Genomic DNA, 22,768 nt, shown 5'->3' on the forward strand with positions numbered 1-22,768 from the left:
CACCTAATTTTGGACACTACGGGGCAATTTAGCGTGACCAATCCACCTAACCTGCACATCTTTGGACTGTGGGAGGAAACCGGAGCTCCAGGAGGAAACCCACGCAGACATGGGGAGAACGTGCAGACAGACAGTGACCCAAGCCGGGAATCGAACATGGGTCCCTTGCGCTGTGAAGCAATTTTGCGACTGTGCCATCACTGGTTGATATGACACAGACCCAGAAGGTGGCGGAACAGTCAATGGATAATGTGGTGCAGACCCAGGCGGTGATGGTCCACTCCCTGTGTTCCATGGCCGCTAGCATGCAGGCCCTGATCGAGACTAGAGCAGGCCTCCAGGGCTGGCAGCACCAAGGGGGGGGGGGGGGGGGGGAATCTAAGGGAATAACTCCATTTGCACCCCCGTCCCATGAAGTAGCCTGGGGGCCATCGGGCACCCCGAGGATGGCGGAGGTGATGGGGCCTGTGCCGGTGACTCCTGCAGGGAAGGTGCCAGAACACAGAAACACCTCGGGCTTCCCCCCTGTCCCTGGGGCATCTAGTGGTCAGCGGACAGAACAGGGCAGCAACATACCCCCCCCCCCCCCCCGGGACACCCGAGCAGCAGCCGGGCCCATCCAAGCCTGGTCACCCAGACGTCAGTCGCAACGGGGACCCAGGTAGCAGGGCGGAAATCATAGCAGGCTGCCTCCACTCCTGATGTACCGTCTTGGGATCCACCTAGACATAGCGTTAGGGCCCGAAAGGTCAGGAAGTTACACACCAGTTAAGTAAGGATGGGTACAGGGCACAGTTTAGTGATAGGGGCTAGTGCACAAATCTGTATATATGCTGTCACATTAAACATCAGTTCACACTGTTACAACCTGCCTCAGTGCTCTGTCAGCTGGGTGTGAGGTGTGGGCTGGTCTGGGCAGGCCAGGGTGAGGTGTGGTGTGGGGAGGGAATGGGCAGACATTGTGGGTGGCCTGGGCCCCCCACCCATCATTGTAGCAGGTTTCTGCGTCAGTCTGTGGCCTTCGGATAAGTGTCATCAGCCACAACCGCAGTGGATATCCCTATCGCCCAGGACCCAACCCCGTCAGCTAGGGGGAAAGACATCTCGAACATGTCATGAATCATCGAATGTGCCAGGATGAAAACATCGTGCACACTGACCGGGTTTCGGGCGCAGACGTGCATGATGCGCAGCTCATGGTCTCATATCAGTTGCACGTTCATCGAGTGGAGCCCCTTTCGGTTTGTGTAGAGCAGCCAGTCATCTGCAGGTGCTCCTCGGGGAACATACACCCAGTCGATTATCCCCTGGACCCGGAGGATCCCATCGATGGTGGCGAACTGCCCAGGCATCCTGGTGGACTCAGTCCACATTGAAGTGGATATATAGTATTGACTGGGCATATAGGGCCTCCGTGATGGCAGAGATGCACTTGTGAGATCCTGGACAGGTCCCGCTTGGTGCCTAGAAGGACCCTGTGGCATAAAGGCTCAGGGTGACCGTCACCTTGACGCTACTGAGAGCAGGTGTCCGCCCCATGGTGCGCCATGATCTGGCAGATATGTCGCACTGTCTCCCTGCTCAGCCAGAGTATTCGACAACATGCCCGGTCCGGTAGGACCTCGAATGACATGCGCTGACGGGACACACAGGCCTCATTTGGTGCCTCCTTTGCACTTCCTCCTCCTCGGCCTGTTGGGCGGCCGGCTCTCCACCCTGGACGGGTGCCTCCTGTTCCTCTGGGGCAGGCTCCGCTGCTGCACGCTCCACTGCTGCAGCTTCCTGCTCCTCAAGCAGCTCAATCTAATACAGCTGCAGTGAATCCCCCAGGGCTGCGGCGACCATTGCTGGTTGAATTCCAATATCCATTGTCTGTAGGGGTGAAAAACTGACATGTTAGCATGGTGCATACCCCTGTGCCCAACCAGGTGAAACGGGCTACATGATGGCCCTGGTTGACACTGCGGGCTCTGCCCCGCATGTCTTCCCCCTCACCTCTGCACCCCTCGCCCCCTCGTAGCCCGGCACCGAGGGGGCTTCTGGCCCTCAGGTACCGTCAGCTGGCGCTGCCCTTGCCAGTAGTACATTCCGCTGCCCCTGCCTGACGCCCCCATAGGGATTACAGTGAGCGTGGCCCTTGAGCGGGCCGTGTGATTTCCGCCGGTGGGTGGCAGGTGGTTGGGGGTGGTATCATAGATGTTATACAGTCAATTCACTATGAGACCGTGAGAACGAGTGAATATATGGCTTTATTATCCAGGAACTCGCCTGCCAGTGTCTGCTGTACAAATGAGTGCCCACCCACAGGTGGCCGGTCTATATATCGCCCCGGTGAGGGTGTAGTCAGAGGCGGAGTCCACCGGGGTTCCAGTACAGTACCTGGAAGTAGACCGTATTATCATTTCCAGGTTATAGGTCACCGCACTATACAGACAGTTCCTACTTAGGTGAATACATTCACCACATTCACCCCCTGTTAAAAAAAATCATGCCCAGCGGGGGTGACATGGGGTCATCAAATGTTCAGTCTGCTTGGAGGCCGGATTATTTTTTTTAGACCTCCTCAGCTCTGGCGATGCGGTGGACACAGTTGTTGCAGGTGGCGACTCCGGGGGCGTGTCGTCTGGAGCTTCAGTCCGCGTGTCGGAGGCGGTTGAGGGGTAGGGGTAGGCAGGATGGTGGTGGGTGGCTGCAGTGCTGACGTGGGACAGTACAGGAGACCCAGGGGGCATAAGGGGCGCTGGGGGCGGTGGCAGGCAGCGGGGAGGGGGCGCATTGGCAGGGGAACCAGCTGGCGCCAGGTCCTGTAGGGAGACCCTATCTTGCCGTCCATCCTGGTGCACGATGTAGGCGTACTGTGGGTTGCCGTGCAGCAGCTGGACCCTCTCGGCCAGGGGATCGGTCTTATGGCTCCTCGTATGCTTCCGGAGAAGGACAGGTCCCGGAGTTGTCAGCCAGGATGGAAGCGATGGACTTACGAGGGAAGACAAACAGTCATGAGGGGTCTCGTTTGTGGTTGTGCAGAGGAGTGATCTAATGGAGTGGAGGGCGTTGGGGAGGACCGCCTGCCAGCGAGGGATCAGGAGACTTCTAGACCGGAGGGCAAGAAGGACGGCCTTCCATACCGTCGCGTTCTCCCTCTCCACCTGCCCGTTTCCCTGCGGGTTATGGCTTGTAGTCCTGCTCGAGGCGATGCCTTTACTGAGCAGGTACTGACGCAGCTCATCGCTCATGAACAATGCGCCCCGGTCGCTGTGGACATACGCAGGGAAACCAAACAGTGTGAAGATGCTGTGCAGTCCCTTTATCACAGTGACCGAGGTCATGTCGGGGCAGGGGACAGCGAAGGGGAAGCGGGAATACTCATCAACGATGGTTAGGAAGTATCATTACAGTTGATGGAGTGGAGGGGCCCTTTGAAGTCAATACGGAGGCGCTCAAAGGGCCGGGAGGCCTTTACCAGGCGGGCCTTGTCTGGCCGGTAGAAGTGCGGTTTGCACTCCGCGCAGACTTGGCAGTCCCTGGCCATGGCCTTGACCTCCTTGGTGGAGAAGGGCAGGATGCGGGCCTTAATGAAGTGGGTAAGCCAGATGACCCCCGGGTGACAGAGGTCATCGTGGATAGCCCGAAGTCGGCTATCTTGCGTGCTGGCGCATGTGCCATGGGACAGGGCATCTGGGGGCTCATTGAGCTTCCCAGGATGATACTTGATATCGTAATTGTAGGAGGAGAGTTCGATCCTCCACCTCAACATTTTGTCATTCTTAATTTTGCCCCGTTGTGCGTTGTCAAACATAAAGGCTACCGACCGTTGGTTGGTGATGAGGGTGAACCTCCTACCGGCTAGGTAGTGCCTCCAGTGCCGCACGGCTTCCACTATGGCTTGTGCTTACTTCTCGACCTAGGAGTGTCGGATTTTGGAAGCGTGGAGGGTTCTAGAGAAAAAGGCTACCGGCCTGCCTGCCTGGTTGAGGGTGGTGGCCAGGGCGACGGCTGACGCATCGCTTTCTACCTGGAAGGGGACGGACTCATCCACCATGTGCATTGCGGCCTTAATGATGTCGACCTTGATGTGGCTGAATGACGAGCAAGCCTCAGCCATCAGGGAAAATGTGCTGGTTTTAATAAGTGGGCGGGCTTTGTTCCCATAATTGGGGACCCACTGGGCATAGTAGGAGAACAGCCCCAGGCATCGTTTGAGGGCCTTGAGGCTGTGGGGATGGGGAAGTTCCGTGAGGGGGCGCATATGGTCGGGGTCGGGCCCTAGGACTCCGTTCTCCACACGTAACCGAGGATGGCTAGTCAGGTAGTGCGGAAAATGCACTTCTCTTTGTTATATGTGAGGCTGAGGGATTGGGCAGCCTGGAGGAACCTTTGGAGATTGGTGTCATGGTCCTTCTGATCATGGCCGCAGATGGTAACATTGTCCAAGTACGGTTATGTAGCCCACAACCCGTACTGGTCCACCATTCGGTCCATCGTTCTCTGAAAAACCGAGACCCCGTTAGTGACGTCGAAAGGGACTCTGAGGAAGTGGAAGAGTCGGCCGGCTGCTTCGAAGGCAGTGTAGTGGCGCTCATCCGGGCGGATTGGGAGCTGGTGGTAGGCCGACTTCAGATCGACCGTTGAGAACACCCGGTACTGTGCGATCTGGTTGACCATCTCCGCTATGCGGGGGAGGGGGTACGCATCCAGTTGCGCGAACCGGTTAATGGTCTTGCCGTAGTCCACAACCATCCGATTCTTTTCCCCGGTCCGGACGACCACCACTTGTGCTCTCCAGGGGTGTTGCTGGCCTTGATGATCCCTTCCCTCAACAGTCGCTACACTTCCGACTTGATACAAATCATGTTGTGGGAACTGTACCGCCTGCTCCTGGTGGCGACGGGCTTACAGTCGGGAGTGAGGTTCGCAAAGAGTGAAGTGGGGAGGGACCTTGAGGGTGCGAGGCTGCATACCATGATGGGGGGGGGGGGGGGGGGGGGAACGGTCCGCCGAACTGTAGGGTCAGGCTTCAGTGACAGCATTGGAAGTTTAAGCCAAACAGTAGGGTGGTGCAGAGGTGAGGGAGGCGTACAGCTTAAAACGAGCATACTCGACACCCTGCATCGCGAGGTTAGTGATACAGTACCCCCGGATCTGGACCGAATGGGATCCGGAGGCAAAGGAGATTGTTTGGGATGTGGGGTATATGTGAAGGGAGCAGCGCCTTACCATGAAAATGAAAATGAAATGAAAATCGCTTATTGTCACGAGTAGGCTTCAATGAAGTTACTGTGAAAAGCCCCTCGTCGCCACATTCCGGCGCCTGTCCGGGGAGGCTGGTACGGGAATCGAACCGCGCTGCTAGCCTGCTTGGTCTGCTTTAAAAGCCAGTGTTTTGCCTGGTGAGCTAACCATGTCAGGTCGAACAAAGCTCTCCGTGCTCCCGGAGTCAAAAAGACCATCATGGAATTTTTCAGCTGTTTTGGCTGCGTCTGGTCGAGGGTGACTGCGCCAAGATGCAGGTAGCCTGTGTGGTCGGCGAAATCACAAAATGGCGGTCGCCATGAGTCGCATGTGTCGGGCTGGAGCGAAGTTGGCGACCAAGGTGGCCGCCCCCATCGGTCGCATGTGTTGGCCGGTGCCGGAGCCGGCGGCCAAGATTGCGGCCCCCACGAGTCGCACACAGCTGATGACGCATCTGAAGGGGGTGTTCCCGGCTGGCATGCAGCCACATTGTGGGGTCTGCGGGCCTGAGAGTCCATGGGTCGGGCCTGGTGAGTTTTCGATTTCTGGGCTTTAGGTCGGCCCACACAGACTCAGTCGAAGTGCCCCTTTTTGCCACAGTCGCTGCACGTCGCTGTGCGGGCTGGGGAACTGCTGCCGGGGTGTTGACTCTGGGCGCAGAAGTAGCACTGCGGTTCCCCGGGCTGGACTGGCAGCCGCGCGACACAGGCCTGTGCCGTAGTTGGGTCCGATGGGGGCCGCGATGATGGTGTCCACGAGGGGTTCGCCGGGCCCGCGGGGAACGCACTGAGGCTCTGGTAGGCCACCTCTAACAAGGTGGCTAGTTTTATCGTGTCCTGCAGGTCAGTGGTCCTGTTTTCCAACAGGCGCTGCCTGATATAGTTCGATCGGACCCCAGCCACGTAGGTGTCCCGGATCTGTAGCTTCAGGTGCTCCTCCGCCGTCACATCCCGATAGTTGCAGTTCTTTGCGAGTAGGGTCAGCTTTTCCAGGTACTCATCCAACGATTCCCCGGTGCGTTGACGGCGAGTAGTGAGGAGGTGTCGCGCGAACACCTCGTTTACGGGTTTCATGGAATGCGCTTTGAGGGTCGCGACCTCCACCTCGTATGTGGCAGCTTTCTCTCTCATCACGAAGATTCGATGGCTCACCCGTGCGTGGAGGAGTCGCAGCTTGAGGGTTTCAGAGGGAAGCATTGTGGAGGAGTCGAGGTAGGCCTCGAAACAGTGAAGCCAATGTTCGAAGATCTCTTTGGCTTCTGTCGCTCGCGCGTCGAGCTCGGGTTTATTTGGCTTGAGAGCGGCTTCCATGGTGCTGTCTCTGGATAATAAATTGTTATACCGTAAATTCACTATGAGACCGTGAGAACGAGTGAATATATGGCTTTATTATCCAGGAACTCACCTGCCAGTGTCTGCTGTACAAATGAGTGCCACCCACAGGTGGCCGGTCTATATATCACCCCGGTGAGGGTGGAGCCAGAGACGGAGCCCACCGGGGTTCCAGTACAGTACCTGGAAATAGACCGTATTATCATTTCCAGGTCATAGGTCACCGCACTATACAGACAGTTCCTATTTAGGTGAATACAATCACCACAATAGAATCATAGAATGTACAGTGCAGAAGGAGGCCATTCGGCCCATCGAGTCTGTACCGGCTCTTGGAAAATGCAACCTACATAAGCCCACACCTCCACCCTATCCCCTAACCCAGTAACCCCACCTAACCTTTTTGGACACTAAGGGCAATGTATCATGGCCAATCCACCTAACCCGCACATCTTTGGACAGTGGGAGGAAACTGGAGCACCTGGAGGAAACCCACACAGACACGGGGAGAATGTGCAGACTCCGCACAGACAGTGACCCAAGCCGGGAATCGAACCTGGGACCCTGGAGCTGGGAAGCAACTGTGCTAACTACTATGCTACCGTGCTGCCGTGTATGGCAAAAGGTGGGGTGCGGAGATGAGAGCACTCATAAGCCCGGTATCACTCTGCAGAACCAAGACCAAGGTGGGTGGTCAGTGGGATGTGCAGCAAGATGGCTGCCTTGCAGGCTGTGGCAATGACAGTCCGTTCCTGTATACCGCCCTAGTCCTGTGTTGGTCACCCCGGCCACACGGCCCATTCTCCCGCCCCTCCCTGGCCTTGGTAGGCACCCGCCCACCCCAGCCAACCTAACCAGTGACCAGTCCAGCAGCCCACAGTCGCTCCTCTCCGTATCCTACCTCCTCTCTCTCCCCCTCGTCAGCCACAACGCCGGTTTCATGATTCTGAAAAGCACAAGTGAACCTCGCTGTTGAGAACGCGGCAGGAGGCAGAGAATTATGGAGGTCCCGGAGAATACTGGGTCATGTCCGGTAATGATACGCCAACAGTGTTTACTGTACGGGCGATCCGGACTGCATTGACTCCGCTGTCGAGTTAACGGAGAATTGCTGCCTCCTGGAAATTCGGGGTCGGAACCGATTCTCCGTCCAATCTCCAGCCAACAGAGAATGCTGGCCCCTGTCTTTATTAGAATAAGTTCACTGGGATCAGCAAATCCATCAAATTCCCAATTGTGCACCAGGAAGCTATGGAAAATTATATATGTTGCAAAATGTTCAGTTCTAATTTAACTTTGGCCTTATTTTGCCACCATTTAACTGCTCAGCATTTCACAAACTAAGGATTTAGTATTACAAAAATATAAAATAGCTAGTTGCACAGTATAAATGTTGCACAGTATAAATGCTTATAGCCTACCTCACTCAAAGATGTCTGGGTTGAACTGAGTTAACAAAAAAATCCTGGTGTAGTTTTACTGTCGTTATTTGATTTGATTTGCCGGATAATCTGAAATTATTCCGGGAGAAATGAGTGAGCAGGAATGGTGGTTTCATCCTGCAGTGTTGTGTTGTTACAGAGCAATGAGTCTGCTTCCCCGCCTCTACCCCACATATTGCACCTTCTCCAACTATTGTGTAAAAGATCTCACACACACTGACTAAAATGTTTCTCCGGGTAGTATCTCGCTATTTAAATGATTGGTTGTTTCGCAGCAGGATCTGCACTCGGCGATAAGGATGGGTGCTTGTCAATAGGATTGACTCTCAGTGCTGATAATGGGGCTGACCATTTTCTCTTTTCCTGGCTCAGCTCTGATCTGTGGATTCTGCTCTATCTCAGTGTTAAAACAAGCAGCAATGTGCACTAGAGCATTTTCAAAAGATCTATATTTCTCCAGAACCCATGGAGCAAAGGTTTATGTTGATTTCTGAATGTGTGTGCACCTTGCCATTCTGACAGCCGTCTAAAGGGCTTTAGGCCACCAGACCATCGGATATAGGAGCAGAATTAGGCGATTCGGCCCATCGGGTTTGTTCTGCCAATCGATCATGGCTCATATGTTCCTCATCCCCATTCTCCTGCCCTTTGGTGACTGGAGCAAGAAGCTGAGAATTGGATGGATACTTGAGGGATGTGTATTTACCACAGCTACAGGGATCAAGTGGGGGAACAGGACGAACTGGATTGCTTTACAGAGAATCTTCATTTGCTGGGCAGAATAGCCTCCTTCTCTGCCGTAACTACTCAATGACTCTGTGATCCTGTGCTGTAAGGGTGATTGATTCTGTGCATTTTTATATCTCTTATTTGTTGGCTTTTCTTCAGAGCTTCCATGGGAAGTTAAGCTGAATGTGGAGAAATTCCAAAAGACCAAGTGATCTTGCCATCTGTTGCCCAACAATTAGCAGCATCTCACCATTCCAAGACAATCAATTACAATTTCATCGCGCAGCTCATTATTCAATATTGGCTTTGTCAAGATAAGGCCTGCTGGGACACTTGACATGACCTCTCCCCAAATTACCCTGCCTGCATTAACTCTTGGCACTTGCCTATTAATAAACCAGGGTGAGACTGAACATTCTTCCAATCTTGCTGCATCCCAGCGTCATGATACTGCCGTCAATAATTAAGCTATTGTCTCTTTCTGTGATAACTGACTTCTGCCCGAAAGTGGCGCACGATCGACGCCTGCTGGAAATCAGTGATGCCAGGCCGTTATCGCTGTCAGGCTTGGCCCCTATTTAAATATTGCAGGATGCGGAGCATTCATCATTTGCGCTAATGTTGGAAATAGTCTGCCTCCCAACGCCGAGGCAGGGCAGTTGATCCCAAAGAAGGTTGAACACAAATCACCAGCACTTCTGTGGGAGCCAGGAAGCGCCCCCGACATCACTAAAATCCTTCCAAGCCAATTTTGGGACATGTTCCTTGAAAGACTGCTCTTACAACTAAAGGCCTTCAAAAATGGAATCAGGGTCATGAAACAAGGGTGGAACCTGATTTGCACAGCACAGCATCCTCCTGCTGGTGACAGGTTGCTCGCTCATTTACAGGCATGTCTGAAAATCGCATTGTGTGAGACCTGGGCTGCCATAGGATGGCTCCGGCGCTCCCCAAGGATTTCCGTCAACAGCCACCACTTCTCAGGAGAACAGCAAATGGCAAGCATTTGAAAATCATTCCCATGTGCCTTAGTGAAAACATTGGCCTCTGATCCCAGTTCTATACCGACAGAAGAAAAATCTCACACAAAATGCGAGTATGATTAGCAGAGCAGCAGTTGCAGAATTCCAACAGAACTTACACAGCCCTCTGTTGAACTCCGCTCCCATATGGAAATGTGCAACATTGTTACCATCTGGAAACCACTTCCCCGCAAAGGTAACGGAAGCAGATTCCCTTGTTAATTTCAGAAAGGTGTGGTGATATGCCTGCAGATATTACATGCACTCAGCAGTGTGACCTTCCACCAGCAGATGGCCATGTATCCAGCAGTGTGACCTCCCACCAGCAGATGGCCATGTATCCAGCAGTGTGACCTCCCACCAGCAGATGGCCATGTATCCAGCAGTGTGACCTCCCACCAGCAGATGGCCATGTATCCAGCAGTGTGACCTCCCACCAGCAGATGGCCATGTATTCAGCAGTGTGACCTTCCACCAGCAGGTGGCGTCAGATATAAGTCGGGGCACATCCGGCTCTCGCCAGAAGGTTGTAAGACGTACATGAGGACAGACGTGCATAAGTGTAGGTCAAGAATCGGCATCATTGGCGCCGGTGTGGTTGGCGCGACGCCGGTTGAGGGCCGATCTACAGGACTGGCCCGCCGATTCTCAGCCCGGGATAGGCCGAGCGGCTGTAGTTAAAACGTTGAGTCCCACAATTGTCGTCCACACCTGAAGTCTGCGGGCAAGGGTCGGGTGGCGGCCTGTGGGGAGGGGGGCTCCAACCCCAGGGGGGGGCTCCGATGCGGCCTGGCTAGGGGGCTAGCCTGACTTGAGGAACCTCAGAGTCATGCGTTCTTCCATGTTGGAGACAGCCCATGCAGTACAGGAAGAGGGGAAGGTCAGAAGAGGAAGTCTCTCCAGCCAGCAGAGTGCTGAGGACGTTAGGGAGGAGGAAGAAAATGCACCTGTAGAGCCATCATGGCAGTCACCTGCACCCTGCACCAGTGCAGAAACGTGCACCTTGGTGAGTATTGGATGCAGTTCAGGCAGAGTCTCGCATTGTGGTGTTCACCACATGGGCATGTGGCCACATCAGTAGGAGACAGGGCCAGCCAAGTTCACCAGCACTCAGAGGAGTCCTGTGGAAGAGGCAACTGTGACAGCAAGTCAGGTGATGAGCCGCTGGGATTGGCCCTGTACAAGGTGATGGGGATGCTGCGAGACACTGTGGAGCAGCAGGTGGTGGAGACCCCTCAACTGAGTGGCATGTGAGGCAGAGGAGTCTGTACACCTGCTCTCTGATGCCCTCTGTGTGCCAGGTCTCCATGGTGAAGATGACAAATGCCATGGAGAACCTTATCCAGCAGAACACCAAGCGTCTGTCAAAGATGAACGTGGACCTGCACTCCACCACTGTAGCCATGGGTGAGATTTTGTTGTGGTGATAGGAGCATTTGGCACCTTGACCTTCAAACCAGGTGCCCCTTCTCCTCATGGAATCAGGCAGGGGACCAAAGGGAGGAGGAGCAGCAGTTGGACATCCCTAGAACCTCCACTTCGGACTCTCAGAGGGTGTCTGATCCTTCGGAATCCCCCTTGCTTGTGACCCCTTAATTTTCACCCTCTGTGACCACAGAGGAAGCAGCTGCCCCACAGCAGGACAGTCAAAGTAAGCCAGGGCCCTCCAGAGAATGACTGCTGAGGTCATCCAAGGGTAAAGGGCAAACTGGTCAGCAGATTCCCTCCATCTGTGCTGTGGATGTTGGGGGAGCACCTGGAAGAAATCTTAGAAATGCAAGGCTAAGAATATATGGGACAGGATTCTCCGTTTGGGAGTGTTGCCGTTGGGACTGAATTGCTTGCGGTTCGCGTTCCTGTTGGGGGCGCTATTCTGAAAGCGAGTCAGGACATGCTAAAGGGCCAGCATTCTGCCCGCGTGAACCTAGAGCAATTCCCATTCCCGCTGGCATCTGATTCGCTGGAGCCGGAATTGGCGGCAGAGAGCCTGACAAGTTGGAGCCACTTATAGACACTCCCCAAATACTCTTATTTCAGCCAAGAAGACGGCTCCATGGTGTCCTACCTCCAGATTCACAGAGTCAGACCTGGAAAGAATTTTGCTGTGGTGGAGGAGAAGGAGGATACCCACATCCCTATGGTGAGCAGGAGAAAGCAGGATTAGGCTATTGAGTTGGAGATCAGCCATGATCATGATAAATGGCTGAGCATGCTCGAAGGGTCAAAGGGCCACCTCCTGCTCCTATGTTCTATGTATCTATGTATATATCTATGAGACTCAAGTCCGTCATCCTATACAGGACCTGGGAGGAGGTGGCAGAGATGGTCAGTGCTGCCAGCCTGACCAGGAGGACTGGGATCCAGTGCAGGAAGAAGATGAATGACCTCCTTAGGGCAGCTTGGGTGAGGCAGGGACTCCCGAGGATCTGGGTAGTCGCAGGGCTGCCCTATCCCAGGAAATAGCTTTAGTCCAGACAGGTCTCGCGCTTCTGGAAAGTATGATCCTATCACTGGTACAGATGCAGACATAGTGCCAGGATTTACAGGAGGGGGTGTCAGCAACTTTCCAGCACCTGCAGGTGCATTTGGAGGAGTCCAACCACCTTCAGGCGCAGGATATTGTGCTGACAATGCGTGGTACCCAGGCCAACACTGGAGCCTGTGGTGGGAAGTCTTGCGGAAATAAGTCAGAGCTATGCTTCAAGACATCCAAAGCTTGGGGCACACTGTGTGGTCAATGGCTAAGTCTCAGGACAGGGAGCCCAGTCACAGGCAGCCATGTACCGAGCCCACATGGACATTGGTGCAACGCTCCAGAGCTTGGCCCATTCACAAAGGGTCATGGCTGAGGGCATCAAGAGCATTGGTAAGACGCTGACTGAGCTGGGCCAGTCACAGGGGGACATGTCACAGAGGGAAATGACTTAGGCAGTGAGGGACATGTCTCACTCGCTGAGGAACATGTTGTATCTCAGTGCTCTATGGTTGAGGGCATTGAGACCCTGGTTCAGACGAGAGTGGACTTCCAGGACTGGCAGCGCCAGGTGACAGTGGAGCCTCTGGAGCTCACCCTGGCTTCACCTCCATCTCTTTGAGTAGCCCAGGGGCCATCGAGCACCCTAAGGAAGGAGGAAGTGAAGGGGCCCGTGCCGGTGCCTCCCTCAGTGCTTCCAAATCTCTCCCATCTGCAACTGGCGCATCTGATGAGCAGTGGGAAGAACAGGTTGCACCTCATCACCTGAACACCTAAAATTGGGCTGGACGTATCCAGGTCCAGACCCTCCAGAGGATGGCCACCAAAATCATCTCGGGTCAGAGGGCGCAATATGCACCAGGTTACCTCCATGTCTGATGTGCTGTCTGGAGTCACACCTAGAAGGAGTGCTAGGCCACATAAAATTTGAGAGTTAGACATCACTTAAGTTGGCATGGGTGAAGCACATAGGGGATAGTTAGGGGGTCAGGGCACAACAATGTCATCAATCATTTAGTCATCAGTAACACTTTTCACCGACATTCTGACTTGCGCCTGAAGGTGGTTGATCTCCTCCAGATGTCTAGAGGGCATGGAACAAGTTAGGGGAAATATCATTCCAAAGACAAAAGAGAAAGGCAAAGGAGTCACTTGTGGAGACCGCAAGGGGTATAATTGTGAAATTCATGTGGAGTTAGCAATTGGCAAATCAAATCAGCTTGTGCAAATCATACACCTCAGCCTGGATTTTCCATTTGAGAGATACTGGGCGGGATTCTCCGGTTGCCGACGCCGAAACCGCGTTCGGCGATCGGCCAGAGAATCAACGTTCGCGCCGGAATCGGGGCGATGCCTCTTTCACGATGCCCCGCCCCTCCAAAGTGGCATACTCCAGGAGTACGCGGCACACCGTATCGACGGCCCTCTCCCGGTGCTCCGCCCCCGACCAGCCGAGTTCCGACGGCGTGGGTCTCTCATGCCATTATTAGTCGGGAACTTGGTATGGCGCTGCGGACTAAGTCCAACGCCACCACAGTCGGGGGAGGGCCAACCCGCGGGCAGGGGGGACTTTGGCAGGGGCTGTGGGCACTGTTGGGGGTGGTCTGGGGGTCGTGAGCCAGCCAAAGGGGGTACGGCCGGCAGCATGTTGCACGGTGCGGCATGCACAGCCATGGATCCGGCAATTCTCCGGTCGTATCGGCAACTAGAGTTGGGTGCTCTCTGCTGCCTGCCTGCTGGCCCACCCCCCACCAAATGGAGGATCGGTGGCCGTTTCGCAACAAATGTTTGGTCATGAAATGCCACTGTTCCCACGCTGGTATCATGACATAGCCTGGAAATCGCAGAACCCAGTCCTTTGTTTTCCTGCCAGAGGTGAAGTGCTGTAACCACAATGTTTACAAACATCAACCACATCAAAGAAAGCCAAGTGCATTCCGATCATGCCCCTTCATGCTTGAGTGATTTTGAAGTGCTGAGCTGGAAATTGACAGCACTTAACTCTCTTTAATGTGATTGATGCGTGTAAACATTGTGGTTACAGCACTTAAGAGTTACTCATCTGTGAAGAAGATAAATGAAGCAAGGATCCCAACTGGTTTGTGGAAGCTGTCAATCAAAGTCCACTGGGAGAAATTAATGAATGGATCTGAAGGATTTAAACACTGGTCACAGCTGTTCTTTTACCATGAATGGACATGTGAGCGAGTGGACTGTTCTCTAGCTTCTAGATAGAGGTATCCTTTCTACGTGGGCGGTGGGGGCATCTAGTTAGGAGGTCCCTGTGGGGAATCCATTTTAGTTAGGGGGTCTCCTTATTTGGGGGTTTCTGTGGGGGGTCCCTTTAGTGTGGGAATCCCTGGGGAGGGTTTTCCTAGTTAGGGTATCTCAGTGGAGGGTCCCTTCAGTTAGGGGGTACCTGTGGGGTGGGGGGGTGTCCCTTCAGTTAGGGGGTACGTGTGGGGGTCCCTTCAGTTAGCGGATATCTGGGGGGGGAGGGGGGGTTCCTTTAGTTAGGGGGTCCCTGGGGGATTCCTTTTGTTCGGGAGGCCTGTGGAGGTCTCCCTATTTAGGGGGTCTCTGTGGGATGTCCCTTTAGATTGGGAATCACTGGGGGGGTGGGGATTCCCTAATGGGGTCTCCTCTGGGAGGTCTCCCATTTTAGGACTTTGGGGAAGGGGGTGGTGGGGGGGGGGTCTGGTATAGGAGGGGTGGGCAGGTCATGCAGGCCAGGAGGACGGTGGTCCTTGGATGGACTTTGGGAACAACTCCCTTAAGGAGTTACCCCCTGGACCACTGAGGTTGACCGCATCAGATTCATGATTGGTGATACCTGTAGTAATCGGCACCCACGTGACTCTCGGCCTAGAGGACTGAAGAATCACAGGGGCCTGGAGACTCTGATGCACGGCCAACCAAGTAGATGCAAATGGATCATTAAGACCCATTGGTATCCTCCCACTGGCCCGGGGACACAATTTTTGTTTATAGATGGATATAATGGATACAACAGGAGAACCTATGTTCACTTCTACTGTATTATAACCTGCACAAGACCTACAGGGATGGGCCAAATAGCCTCCACGTGAGCCTTGTAGAATCCGAACTTCCCAACTGAGGGGCTGGGGCCCATCAGAGGAGTAAATAGACTCATAAAAGCCGGCCCAGATATGAGCCGTGTAGGGTAGTCCCGGCTGGGAACTGGAGTGTACTGTGTATATTGTTTACTTTACAATAAAATACGTTTCTTTGCGCCTCTCATTTTGGACCCCTCTGTGGCCACTAAATACTGAAATGACATTGTCATAGCCACACTCAGGTGGATCAATTGTTCAAAGTGATTATGGTGTTATTTCTGAGTTAATGACTAAGATGCCGTCAAACGAAACTTGTTTTCATGCAATGCCAGTTGATTCACATTCCAAACTGGCATCACGCAGGTTAAATGGCCGATGCTGCTCCATTTATGCAAGAACGATCGTATCACCAGCTTAGCAGAAATCATAGGCGCAAGTGAAACTGATGTGAGTTATGGCCACTGATCCAGCTAATCCATGGGTATGCCATTTTATTCCTAACTATGTTGGAGAGTTTTGGGGCCATGGTGCATTCTTCATGAACCTGTGATTTGCTTTGAAATATAACTTTTGGTCAGTTTCCAAAACAAATACCGTTGGTGATGTCACTGCACAACCATTTAAATATTTGCTGGTAAACTCAAGTTGGTCAACAATAAAAAGAAGGTTTCAGTTGCCAGAATCAAACGGTTTTCGTGTCCAATAATGTTCTGTGTCAAAAGATTTATAGAATATCTGTCACTTTCCTGCAGAAGACTGATTTTGTTTTGTTGTTTTTAAAATAAATTTAGTGTACCTAATTATGTTTTTCACATTAAGGGGCAATTTAGCATGGCCAATCACCTACCCTGCACATCTTTAGGTTGTGGGGGGGCGGGGGGGGAGACCCACGCAGACTTCGGAGAATGTGCAAACTTCACACAGAGAGTGACCTGTGGCCGGGATTGAACCTGGGTCCTCAGCGCCGTAGGCATCAGTGCTAACCACTGCACTACTGTGCCGCCCAATACTGGTTACATAAAACATGATAATATCCATAAATTTGATTGTATTTGTAAAACTCACAAACTACTAAGTTGACGTGTAGAGTAATTGCTCCATGTGAATAATCTTCATCAATAGTTCCCCTGGGCTGATTTGCTCCTCTCTCTGAATTAATTAAAAAAAAAGTTTAGAGTACCAAATTACTTTTTTTTCCAATTAAGGGGCAATTTAACGTGACCAATCCACCTACCCTGCACATCTTTGGGTTGTGGGGGTAAAACCCACGCAGACATGGGGAGAATGTGCAAACTCAACACGGACAGTGACCCAGGGCCGGGATTCGAACCCGGGTCCTTGTATTTGGATTTTGTTTATTGTCACGTGTTCCAAGGTACAGTGAAAAGTATTTTTCTGCGAGCAGCTCAACAAATCATTAAGTACATGAAAAGAAAAGGAAATAAAAGAAAATACATAAAAGAAAATACATAATAGGGCAACACAAGATATACAATGTAACTACGTAACACCGGCATCGGGTGAAGCATAAAGCGATGTAGTGCTAATGAGGTCAGTCCATAAGAGGGTCTTTTACGAGTCTGATAACAGCGGGGAAGAAGTTGTTTTTGAGTCTGTTCGTGCGTGCTCTCAGACTTTTTTTTCTCCTGCCCAATGGAAGAAGTTGGAAGTGTGAGTAAGCCGAGTGGGAGGGGTCTTTGATTATGCTTCCCGCTTTCCCCAGGCAGCGGGAGGTGTAGATGGAGTCAATGGATGGGAGGCAGGTTTGTGTGATGGACTGGGCTGTGTTCACGACTGAAGTTCCTTGCGGTCTTTGGCCGAGCAGTTGCCATGTGATGCAGCCAGATAGGATGCTTTCTGTGGTGCATCGGTAAAAGGTGGTAAGAGGTAATGTGGACATGCCAAATTTCCTTAGTTTCCTGAGAAAGTATAGGCGCAGTTGTGCTTTCTTGGTGGTAGCGTTGACGTGGGTGGACGCTACCCACGTGTACGCTACGATGTGGGTCCCCAGCGCCGCAGTCCCAGTGCTAACCACTGCGCCACATGCTGCCCACTCTCTCTGAACTCATGACCTCTGTTGCATCACGCAGCTTTCATTCTACCTGAGCTTGAATGGAGCTGAACTCTGAATGAAGCAGTTCAACCAAGTAGCACATTTGCCGAATCCACCAGTGTCATTCTGCGTGCATTATGCAAGGGGACTACACTTCCCTTATCCCTGGAACCATTCTAGTATAACTCCTCTGCAGTTTCCCAAGGAACCTCACATTCTTCCTAAAGTTTGGTTACCAGAAGTGGATGCAATACGCTACATCTGCCATTTGTCTGCCCACTTAGCTAGTGTATCCCCATCCTGTTGCAATCTAATGGTATCATCTTTGCTGATTGGCACCATTGGCAAGTATTGAAATTCTACCCTGAATTCTAATATACAAGTCCATCCATAATACTCAAATTTAATCCAGAAAATTATAAAGTGATACAATTTTGTGGAAAGAATGAGAGGCATAATAAAGCGTACAATTCTAACGGGAGTGCAGGAACAGAGATCTGTGGGTATATATACACAAATCACTGAAGGTGGCAGGGCAGGTTAGTCAAGTTGTTAAAGAGGTGTACGAGGTCTTGAGCTCTATAAAGAGGAATAGTACAAAAACAAGGAGGTTATGATGAACCATTAGGAACTCAGCTCATGTATTGCCTCCAGTTCTGGGCACTATACACCCGGAACGATGGGCTGGCTTCAGAGAAGGTGAAGAAAGGGTTTCTGAGAATTGTTTCAGGGGTGAGGGACTTACGTCATGAAAATAGATTGGAGAAGCCTGGGTTCTCCTCTTTAGAGAAGATCGAGGAGAAATTTGATTGAGGCATTCAACATCATGAGGGCCTTAGACAGGGTAGATTGGGAGAAACTGTTCTCATTGAGGAAGGTGCTTTCAAATGATTCTCAACAAATCTATCAACGACATGGGGGGGGAAATGCAAGTGGTTGGGATCTGGAAATTTACTGTCTTAACAATGCAGAAGCAGGCTCAGTTGTGGAATTGGAATTATTTCTGAAGGGAAAACATCTGCAGGGTTGCAAGGAAAGTATGGCGGGGTGGGAGTTGCTTTTTCAGAGGGGCAGCACCAACACTTTGGGTCAAATGGTCTCCTGTGTTGTAACCATTCTATGGTTTGCTTTTTATAGAATCCATCCGTACAGGAGGGCAATTCAGCCAATAGTTTTGAAAATATTATCCAAATAGTCCCTTGCCCTTACCTCATTTCCCTTAACAATTTTCTCCTTCATCTATTTATCCACTTTTCTTTTTAAAATGATCTTGAATATAATTTCAGCACCGCTTCAGGCATTTCATCTTATCTCAACACAACGTGTAAAATAAATCACACCTTGCCTCTGGTCCTTATTACCTGAAATATGTGTCCTCTGGTTATTAGAACATAGAACAGTACAGCACAGAACAGGCCCTTCGGCCCTCGATGTTGTGCCGAGCAATGATCACCCTACTCAAACCCACGTATCCACCCTATACCCGTAAACCAACAACACCCCCCTTAACCTTACTTTTTAGTACACTATGGGCAATTTAGCATGGCCAATCCACCTAACCCGCACATCTTTGGACATTATTGACCCTGGGCTGCGAGTAGAAACAATTTCTCCTTATTTATTCTATCAAAATCCTCCATCAAAGGGCTAGAATACAAGACCAGAGTCTGTATAAGACTCTGGTCAGACCCCCTTTGGAGTATTGTGAGCAGTTTTGGATCCCGTATCTAAGGAAGGATGTGCTGGCATTGAAAAGGGTCCAGAGGAGGTTCACAAAAATGATCCCTGGAATGAAGAGCTTGTCGTATGAGGAACGGTTGAGGACTCTGGGTCTGGACTCGTTGGAGTTTAGAAGGATGAGGGGGGATCTTATTGAAACTTACAGGATACTGAGAGGCCTGGATAAAGTGGACGCAGAGAGGGTGTTCCCACTTGTAGGAAAAACTAGAAGCAGAGGGCACAATCTCAGACTGAAGGGACGATCCTTTAAAACAGAGATGAGGAGGAATTTCTTCAGCCAGAGGGTGGTAAATCTGTGGAACAATTTGCCGCAGAAGGCTGTGGAGGCCAAATCACTGAGTGCCTTTAAAACAGAGATAGATACGTTTTTGATCAATAAGGAGATCGGGGTTATGGGGAGAGGCAGGAGAATGGGAATGAGAAACATATCAGCCATGATTCAATGGCGGAGTAGACTTGATGGGCCGAGTGGCCTAATTCTGCTACTATGTCTTATGGTTTTTACCTTCTCGGTTGTGAGGAGAATGACTCCAGTTTCTTTAGTCTTTCCACATAAGTGGAGTCCTGTACCATGCTTGTAAATCTCCTCTGAACCCTTCCGAACGTCTCCTCCCCAGAGTGGACACAAGGCCCCAGTTGGAGAATAATTAGCGATTTACAATCTAATCTAATGAAAAAAATTCTTTGCATTTCTATTTCCTCAACTTGTTTTGAGGAAATCCCAAAGATGATTCAGAAATTATGAAGTTCAAGAAGGTAGCCACGGAAAGAATGCAGCTGATTAGAGACCAAAAATAAAGGAACCTCTGTCGTATGGAGAAAGACGGGCACCGTTCTTCCTGAATACATTGCATCTGTTTGCGCAAAAGAGATTGATGACACAGGAATTGTAGGTAAGGAGGAGGGTGATGGACATGAAGTATTCGGATGGGTATCGAGAGAAAATACCAGGCTTTTAGCATTTTAGAAAGCAGATAGGTCATCAGGCCAAGATTAAATGTATCCCAGGCTGCTGTTGTTAGAGACTCATAGAATCCCAACAGTGCAGCAGGAGGCCATTTGGCCAATCAATCTGCACCGACCCTCTGAAAGAGCACACGACACATGTCCACTGCACCGTCTATCCTGCCCTATCCCTGTAACCCCATGACCTAACCTGCATATCCCTGAACACTAAGGGGCAATTTAGCACGACCAATTCACCTAGTCCGCATATCTTTGGATTGTGGGAGGAAACCAGGGCACCTGGAGGAAACCCACACAGACATGGGGAGAACGTACAAACTCCACACAGTCAATGATCAGGTAAAGACAGAACAAGGAAAAATACATCACAGGAACAGACCCTTCGGCCCTCCAAGCTTGTGCCAATCATGATGCCTAACTCGAAAAAATTCCTTCAGCCCGTACCCGGTTCGTAGCCCTCTATTTCCTCCCTATTCATGTATCCACCCAGATCCCTCTTAAATGCTGCTAATGTGCCTGCCTCCTCAATATCGTCTGGCAGCACGTGCCAGGCACCCACCACTCTCTGCGTGAAAAACCTATGCTGCACAGCTCCCTTAAACTTTCCCCTCTCATCTTGAACCTGTGCCCCCTTGTAATTGACACTTCCACCCTTGGAAAAAGTTTTCTGACTGTCCACTCTGTCTGTGCCTCTCATAATTTTGTAGACCTCTATCAGGTCTCCCCTCAGCCTCCATCTTTCCAGTGAAAATAATCCTTGATTATTCAACCTCTCCTCATAGCCAACACCATCGAGGCCAGGCAACATCCTGGTGACCCTTCTTTGCACTCTCTCCCAAAGCTTCCATATCCTTCTGATAATGTGGCAACCAGAACTGCATGCAATACTCCAAATGTGGCCTACCCAAGGTTTTATATAGCTGCACCATGATTTCCCAACTCTTGCACTCAATACCCTGGCTGATGAATGCAAGCATGCCATTTGTCTTCTTAATCACTTAGGCCACCTGTGTTGCCACTTTTAAGGAACTATGTACCTACACACCCAAATTCCTCTGGATGTTAATGTTCCTCAGGGTTTTGCACTTATAATTCATACTCCAAAATGATCCTCCAAAATGCATCATCTCGCATTTGTCCAGATTAAACTCCATCTGCCATTTCTGTGCCCAAATCTCCAATCTATCTATATCCTGTTGTATCCCCTGGCAATCCTCGGCACTGTCAGCAACTCTGCCAATCTTCGTGTCATCCGCAAACTTACTAATCAGACCACTCACATTTTCCTCCAGGTCATTTATATATCCAACAAACAACAGAGGTCCCAGCACTGATCCCTGCAGAACACCACTAGCTACAGATCTCCATTCAGAAAAACACCCTTCCACCGCTGCTCTGTTTTCTATAACCAAACCAGTTCTGTATCCATCTACCAGCCCACCCCAGATTCCCTTCCCCAAAGGATGGGTTTTTGCAATAATCAATGACAGATTCATGATCATCGTTATTGAGACTAACTTTATATTCCAGATTTACTGACTGAATTTAAATTCCATCAGCGACCATGGTGGGATTTGAACCCATGTCCCCCCAGGCCATTAGGAAGGGCCTCTGGATTATTAGTTCAGTGACATGACCACAACACCATCACCACCTAATAGAGACATAGAACAGTACAGCACAGAACAGGCCCTTCGGCCCTCGATGTTGTGCCGAGCCATGATCACCCTACTCAAACCCACGTATCCACCCTATACCCGTAACCCAACAACCCCCCACTTAACCTTACTTTTTAGGACACTACGGGCAATTTAGCATGGCCAATCCACCTAACCCGCACATCTTTGGACTGTGGGAGGAAACCGGAGCGCCCGGAGGAAACCCACGCACACACGGGGAGGACGTGCAGACTCCGCACAGACAGTGACCCAGCCGGGAATCGAACCTGGGACCCTGGAGCTGTGAAGCATTTATGCTAACCACCATGCTACCGTGCTGCCCTAATGTTGAAAAGAGAGCTATAGTCTGCTGCAAAGTAGAAGTAGACCAATCAGAAAAGTAGCAAATGGAATTCAATCTGCAGACGTGCAAAGCAGTGCACTTGGGGAATGAAAATGAGGCAAGGAAATACATAAATGGTAGGATACTGAGGTATGTACTCAGATATGTAGAAAAACAGAGACACCTTGGAGTGTATGTCCACAGATCCCTGAAAGCAGAAAAATTGATAGGTAAACTAGCTTAAGAATGTATACTTTTCTTTATTATCCAAAGGATAGAATATAAGAGCAGGAACATTATGCTCGAACAGTATAAAACACTTGTTAGGTCGCAGCTGGAGTATTTCATCCAGTTTAAGTCACCAAACTGCAGGTGGCACAATGGTTAACACAGCTGCCTCACAGCACCAGGGAGGTGAATTCGATTCTGACCTTGGGCCACTGTCTGTGTGGAGTTTGCACATTCTTCCCTTGTCTGCGTGGGTTTCGTCCGGGTGCTCCAGTTTCCTCCCACCGTCCAAAGATGTGCAGGTTAAGCGGATTGGCCATGCTAAATTGTCCCGAGGTGGGGTTATGGGGATAGGGAGGGTTTTGGGCCCCGAGGTCGGGTGCTCTTTCAGAGGAACGGTGCAGACTCGATGGGCTGAATGGCCTCCTTCTGCACTGTTGGGATTCTATGACTATGAGGAATGTGATTGTACGAGAG

The sequence above is a fragment of the Scyliorhinus canicula genome, chromosome 10, assembly GCF_902713615.1.
Source record: "Scyliorhinus canicula chromosome 10, sScyCan1.1, whole genome shotgun sequence".
Lineage (NCBI taxonomy): Eukaryota > Metazoa > Chordata > Chondrichthyes > Carcharhiniformes > Scyliorhinidae > Scyliorhinus > Scyliorhinus canicula.